Genomic DNA, 8,263 nt, shown 5'->3' on the forward strand with positions numbered 1-8,263 from the left:
TATTCAAATACTTAATACATGAATTGTAAGTATTCTTATCTACTCATCAAAGCAGATGTAGAAAGTTGATCAGTCTCATTTTGAATTACATTATGTATTTGAACATTTACAAAACTTCCTTTGATTTTCTTGAACAATATTTCTATAATCAAGGCTTTTCCTTCACTTTTTTCCTCTTCCTGCCATTCATGATAATCAGTAAGGTTTAAATCACTACCCACCTCCCATTTTCAACCACATAAACCTTCTAAAGAAGGTGTGGTTTCCTAGCTTCTAGCTGGGCAAGTTGTAACAGGGTGATTGTACCAAGGTTCCTCAATACAGTTACCCTTGAAATGACCTTATTAGCTTCAATTCAGAGAAAAAACTGGGCAAATAATAACTCAGTGGGCCATTCCCCAGGGAAACCCTGACATACCTTTAATCATTTCTAGACCTGAACAATTCATTCTATTTAGATAGAGGACAATTGTCACAAATATTCCTTCCAAAGCCAGTAGAACAAAAGTTTTGCAGATTAATTTCCACTTTTAGTGAATTCCCTATTAAGAGGGTGCCAAATTCTACATAAAGGACATTTGCTGCAAGCACAGTATGTTGAAGGCACATTGGGTTTTTAATTCTCAGTATTGCTTCATGCATCATTTATCCCACGCCACACTGTTCCCTGGGTATGGGTTCTACCCATCCTGTCCCAGTGCTTAGGACCAGAGGAACAGGTTGTGTGGGGAATGGAAAGCATGTTGTCTTGGCCACAGTGGAAGGGTTGTGTGTGGCCTTGGGAATATCACCTCACCTCTCTGGGCTTTAGTTTCCCCAGCTATAAAATAGGAAGATTGGATGAGCACCATCTTTTTTAAATTATTGAAGTATAGTTGATGTGCAATATTATATGTTACATGTACAATACAATGATTCACAATTTTTAAAGGGTATACTCCATTTATAGTTATAAAATATTGGCTATATTCCCTGTGTTGTACAATATATCCTTGTAGCTTATTTTATACATAATAGTTTGTACGTCTTACTCCCCTACCCCTATTGCCCCTCCCCTTCCCTCTTCCCACTGGTAAGCACTAGTTTGTTCTCTATATCTGTGAATCTGCTTCTTTTTTCTTATGTTCACTAGTTTTTTATATTTTTTAGAGTCCACATATAAGTGATATCATACAGTGTCTGTCTTTCTCTGTCTGACTTATTTCACTTAGCATAATGCCCTCTAAGTCCATCCATGTTGCTGCAAATGGAAAAATTTCATTCTTTTTTATGGCTGAATAGTATTCCATTGTATATATATACCACATTTGCTTTATCCATTCATCTGTTGATGAACACGGGTTGCTTTCATATCTTGGCACTTGTAAATAGTGCTGCTATGAACATTGGGAGCACCATCTTTTTGATGATTGCCAGTTCCAACAGTATCTGCTTCTACAATGTGAAGCAGGAAGAGGTGAGACTGGAAAGGTGGTGGAGGCTGGTGGGTGAGTGGAAGGGGTATATAGTTGAAGGAGGACTTCGGGTTTTTTTTTTTAATTTTTAAAAAAATTTTTGGCGTATAGTTGATTTACAATGTTGTGTTAGTTTCAGGTGTATAGTTGATTTACAATGTTGTGTTAGTTTCAGGTGTACAGCAAAGTGAATCAGTTGTACATATACATATATCCACTCTTTTTTTAGATTCTTTTCCCATATAGGCCATTACAGAGTGTTGAGTAGAGTTCCCTGTACTATACAGTCGGTCCTTGTTGATTGTCTATTTTATATATAGTAGTGTGTATACGTTAATCCCAAACTCCTGATTTATCCCTTCCCCCACCTTTCCCCTTTAGTAACCGTAAGTTTGTTTTCAAAGTCTGTGAGTCTGTTTCTGTTTTGTAAATAAGTTCATTTGTATCATTTTTTTTAGATTCCACATATAAGTGATATCATATAATATTTGTCTTTCTGTGTCTGACTTACTTCACTCAGTATGACAATCTCTAGGTCCAACTGTGTTGCTGCAAGTGGCATTATTTTGTTCTTTTTTTACGGCTGAGTAATATTCCATTGTATATATATACCACATCTTCTTTATCCACTCCTCTGTTGATGGACATTTAGGTTGCTTCCATGTCCTGGCTATTGTAAATATTGCTGCAATGAACACTGGGGTGCATGTATCTTTTCGAATTATGGTTGTCTCCAGGTATATGCCTAGGAATGGGATTGCTGGGTCATATGGTAGTTCTATTTTTAGTTTTTTAATCAACCTCCATACTGTTCTCCATAGTGGCTCTGCCGATTTATATTCCCACCAACATTGTAGGAGGTTTCCCTTTGCTCCACATCCTCTCCAGCATTTATTCTTTGTAGATTTTCTGATGATGGCCATTCTGACTGGTGTGAGGTGATATCTCATCGTAGTTTTGATTTGCATTTCTCTAATAATTAGTGATGTTTGAAGGACAACTTTGAATGCAAGACAGAAGAGCTTAAATTTTCTACAACAGACAGGGGAATCAATTTAAGTTCCTGAGCAGCTGGGTGAAGTGATGACAGTGGTGTGAGAGTTAATTTGACAAGTGTGTAGGATGTGTTGGAGTGGATTTAAGGATGTTATACATACACAATAATAACAAAGTCAAGCATTCATCTCATTATTTTTGCCTCCCAGAGGGGAAAATATTCCACTCCAGTATTATGGAAAAGAACTAATTAAATAAGAAATTGTAAGCCTAAGGAAAAATTCTGGGCTTAACTCTTTGTTATCTCCCAATAATCATCCTCACCCATATCCCCTACATGAGTACAGGCCTTTAAAGATTTCGAACAATTTTCACAGGTGTTGTCTCATTACATCCTCTCAAAAACCAAGTATTTTCCAACAGCAGAAACAGTCCTAAGCCAAGGCCAAGAAGCAACCAACCACAGACTCTTTTAGGCAGCCGGGCTGCATTAGCATCTCTTTATGGAAAGGTTTGCTTAGCTGATGTCTACTCAGATCAGGTACTCTTGGGCAGTGGGCCGTGAGTAATGAAGCATGGCAGTTCACCTCCGGGGGTGAGCTGAACGCAAGTGGATCCCTGAGCTCCTGGACATCCTCATGAGTGGACATTCACTTAGTTGTGTTGCCCAACCTCTTGTGAGATGAAAGCCCCTCCCACAGCCAAGTCCTTTCCTTCAGGACCATTATCCTCTCACCTAAGGGTAGACCAGGCATCTGTCATTTGGGAGCAGTTCACAGGCAAGGAAATAGGTTTCAAACGACCTGACAGATCCCACTAACAGGCAGTGCCTACTTAAAATGCTGTGTTGATTGAGAAGGACCCTGAGACTGAGAAGGATCCTGGGACTGAGTTATCTGTCATCCATGTCTCTACGTGCATAGAAATGGAATAAATGGTGCCGCAGGTCCTCATTTTTGCTATGCCTGCCCTAGGTCTTAACACTTAGGGCTTAAAACCTCTACCCAGTGATTTACCTTTACCAATGTCGTTTCCAATTTGCCAGCTCATTAAGTTAGTAACATGCCCAATTATGACTATTTTGCTTTCAGCACAGACTTCAGCACGTCCCTCATCAACTGCCTGGAAGGCCATCCCCAATACCCTCTCCCTTCTGGGTTATATGAAGCTCCTTTGCCATCCACTATGGCAGTTTGATATTTTTTGGCAAATCATCATTTGGCTGTCAGCATAGTATGCACCCGCTTCCTAAAGCAAAGTAATCCTAATTTTGGCAGGGAACAAGTTGTTTCTTTAGGGAGCATGATGAGGCCTCTTTCATAAATTGTCATTTGAATGCCAATAGGTTATGGCCTCAACATTAAAGTTCAAGGTGAGGGATCAGTCTTTATTTTTAAAAATTAATTAATTAATTTTTGGCTGCGTTGGGTCTTCACTGCGTGCAGGCTTTCTCTAGTTGCGGTGAGCGGAGGCTACTCTTCGTTGTGGTGCGCGGGCTTCTCATTGTGGTGGTTCTCTTGTTGTGGAGCACAGGCTCTAGGTGTGTGGGCTTCAGTAGTTGTGGCACGCAGGCTCAGTAGTTGTGGCTCGCGGGCTCTAGAGTGCAGGCTAAGTAGTTGCTCCGTGGCATGTGGGATCTTCCGGACCAGGGATTGAACACGTGTCACCTGCATTGGCAGGCAGATTCTTAACCACTGCACCACCAGGGAAGTCCCAGGGATCAGTCTTTTAAATGGGCACCTGGCAAAAGTACTCAAGTTTGTCCCCAGATTCACTGGGTCCTGAGCCACTTTCCAAAAGAAAAAAAAAAATCTATCAAATTGCTTGATGAAGCTTTAGCCAGTCTCTGAAATTTGCAACTTTGGACTCATTCACTTTGGAGATAAACTTTAGTGTGTCTTTTCCAAAATCCTATAGAATACCAAGTTCCCTGTAAATGTATAAAACGTCAACGTGGATTCTCTCAAATTGTACTTTTTCCATGAAGGAGATTCCAAACTAAGCTCAATTTTCCATTGTATGACCAAGTAATGCAAATCTTAACTTAGAAGAATACCTGTCTCTGTGCCAACTCTTGGCTTCTAGAGTGATCATCATACTGACCTCAAGTTGCTCCTCCAAGACACTACTGGTATCAGAACAATTTCTGTTTTGCTTCCAAGATAAACATTAGTAACCGCATATCTTCTTAGTATACTCTTACTTACCTGTAATCCCTGATTTCTTCAGCTGAATTATTCTTTTGGCTATTCAAAACTGATCTGCAACCTGACCTCACCTTCATAATTCTGACTCTACATAGTTATAGAGGACTCTAATGACTTCCTAATGATAAATATAATATCATTTTGCAGTCTTGTAAAAAAATTGGTAAAATGGTCCACTGCTTACCCTCTCGAACCATTCTTTCTACTATTTCCATACCTTTGCAATCCTTAAAAATGAGGGCGTCAACATCTCAACTCTGTTCTCTAAATTCCACTGTTTCTTAGATGCCTCTTTCATCCTACAGAGTTAGTGGATAACCCCTTGTTCTCTTGATATAGCTCCAGATTTCCTTCTAGGCACTGGCCTTGCACCTCCTGCTGCTTTCTGGGTATGGCAAATATCCTATTGAAAAATTTAAACTAAATAGGCCTATAGTGGCCAGGGGTAACTGTAGTTTTGTCAGTGTGCTGTCCCAGCCTTTCACCTTAAAATTTTTTTGTAACAGAATTCCTCTTTTTCTTGTGGGGACATTACTCTATGTGCAGGAGTGAGTATGCAAGATGGGTCTGACCAGTAGAGTATTCCATTCTCTATTCCAACTATCACCTGAACTCCTATCTATATATAGACATTCTCTCATTTTCTTGGTATTTATCATATGCTACCGTGGACCAATAATGAACTATTATAGTTAGCCATCTATTTATTCATTCAACAAATATTTATTGAGGCTTTTTTTGTGTGTTAGTTTCTGGTATACAGCAAAATGATTCAGTTTTTTAATATATTCTTTTCCATTATGGTTTTTTACAGGATATTGAGTATAGTTCCCTCTGCTATACAGTAGGACTGTTGTTTATTTTCAATATATGTCTTATCCCTTCCTACACAGATTAGAAATTATTAAGGGTAGGGGCTTTCCTGGTGGCGCAGTGGTTAAGAATCTGCCTGCCAATGCAGGGGACACGGGTTCAAACCCTTGTCCAGGAAGATCCCACATGCCGTGGAGCAACTAAGCCCGTGTGCCACAACTACTGAGCCTGCGCTCTAGAGCCTGCAAGCCACAACTACTCAGCCCATGCACCACAACTACTGAAGCCCATGCACCCAGAGCCCATACTCTGCAACAAGAGAAGCCACCGCAATGAGAAGCCCGCACACGGCAACGAAGAGTAGCCCCCACTCGCTGCAACCAGAGAAAGCCCGCGCACAGCAATGAAGACCCAACGCAGCCAAAAAAATAAACAAATTTATAAAAAAATTATTAAGGGCAGTGACCATGTCTCATATTCTTTTTTTGATTCACTCTCATTAAGAACACCACTTTGCACATAATAAGTATTCAGTGTGTTCACTAGTTAAACTCCAGTTGCAACCGTATTTCAAATCTGGTGGGACTCTATATGTACATCTTTTTTAAAAAAAATCTCTGATTCATATGGTAGATGCCATGAATAGTGTTCTGTACTCCAACAGTATTTGTTTTGAAGGGGTCTGTTTATTTTTATACAGCTATTAAACATCAATTACTACACCATATAAAGGGAGTAAATAGACCAATGAGAAAAAGAAGACCCATGAAAAAAATTTTTAAAACGATGTCACATTGTAAGCTACTTTCATTTTTTGAGAGACTTCTCTTGCCTGCTCAGAGCATACCTTCATGCCTTTAAAAAAAAATATTATTCCAAGAACATAGTGGAATGCCATATAACTGTGACTGCTCAGTAAATATTTACTGATCAATGTGGTAAAGTTGAGCCAGAAACCTAATTATAGTTCTCTTTGCCTCCATTTTTAATCTGTAAAATAGGAGTACTATTACCTGTTTTCTCTACCTTATGGGTTTTGTCTGGTACATGTCCAATTCTATAATGTTCATTATGAGCCTATTAAGCACTATATGAAAGGTAAACCCCTGGAGTTGCCTCTTTGGCAAGATTTAGGTTCTAAAAACAGCATTTTTGGATGTATACATCCAAAATTACTCTTTAAAGGACCATAAATAATAAAGTCTGTCTTTTTATTTATTAGTCTTTCTCCCAATATTGGAACATATCACTGTTTCTTTCATTGAACCAGATGAAGAATTGTATTTAACTTGTATTATGGGTCATGTTGTAAGAAAAATAAGCCCTGTATTTTATTTATTTTTAAAATATTTATTTATTTATTTATTTGGTTGCACCGGGTCTTTGTTGCGGCAGGTGCACTCCTTAGTTGTGGCTCGCCAGCTCTTAGTTGCGGCACATGGGCTCCTTAGTTGTGGCATGCAAACTCTTAGTTGCGGCATGCATGTGGGATCCAGTTCCCCGACCAGGGATTGAACCTGGGCCTCCTACATTGGGAGCATGGAGTCTTATCCACTGCGCCACCAGGCAAGTCCCAAGCCTTGTATTTTAAAAACTATCAGCAGGCTTAGTTCCATGAAATGCTCACACTGATAAGTAGCATGTGGGGGATGGGGAGCATTGAGTGAGATTCAGCAGATTCACTTCTCACATTTCATATTCTTTATGAACTAAAAACCATAATTAAGAACTTATTAGTAATGGTTTTATAATCCATATTTCACTGGCTCCTGGCTTCCCTGCTGTTGCAAGACCTCCAGCTCCTTGCAAAGTCCCCTGCCCATAATTTCTAAGAGCCCATGGAGAGTGTTCTACATGGGCTCAAGAACAAGTCTTGTCTGTGGCCACACGGATGTCTGCTGCTGAGATTTCTGTTGTCTTTGAATACTTCTGGCACTCATCGCTGAGTCAGTCCCATTAAGCCAGGTCACCACAACCTTCTACTGGATATTTTCATGATCTCCAGTGTGGTTCTCAAGGAATCAAAATGCTTCTGTGTTTGCTGGAGTCTCCAATACTGCAAAATTATATCATATTTCCTCAGAAATAGAAACAAGGCCCAATCACTCATCTTTAGATTATATATATATATATATATATATAATCTATATAGATTATATATAGATAGATTATATATATATATAATCTATATAGATTATATATATAGATAGATAGATTATATATATATAGATGTAATAAAGATTTTAGTGCACTCCTATTTCTGGTTATGGTGCTTTCCAAGAGGAGTCCATGAGACTGCATGAGAGTATGAATCTTTAAGATAGGTAAGCATTGTCCTCTCAATCCAAGAGTTAACATTCAAAATTGGTTCAGCTGGCCTGGTATGGGCATTGACCAAGTGGAATACTGACTAGTGCATTGTAGCAGTGCAAATTGATCAAAAAGTAGCCTGGCCAACACCCTCCTTGATGGCACCCACACTTCTTGGCAGTCTTTCTGCCAAAACCCTTATGTAAATCACCCTCTTGGAAGTCTAAACCCACTAATTTGCCAGATATGCCAAGATATGTTTGAACCCCAGTGGTGGACAGAGGTTTGTCCCAAGCTGTGATTCTCTGTTAAGTATTTGAATGCACCTACTTTTTAAAATTTGATACCCAAGTTATATTGCAGCAACAATAATGGAAAAAAATTTAATGTAAGAAAAAACTTTCAGAAAACCAACAAATCAATAAAGCAAATTTTTTTTTTGTTTTTTGGTTTTTTTTGTGTGTGGTACGCGGGCCTCTCACT

This window comes from Physeter macrocephalus, chromosome 1, assembly GCF_002837175.3.
Source record: "Physeter macrocephalus isolate SW-GA chromosome 1, ASM283717v5, whole genome shotgun sequence".
NCBI lineage: Eukaryota > Metazoa > Chordata > Mammalia > Artiodactyla > Physeteridae > Physeter > Physeter macrocephalus.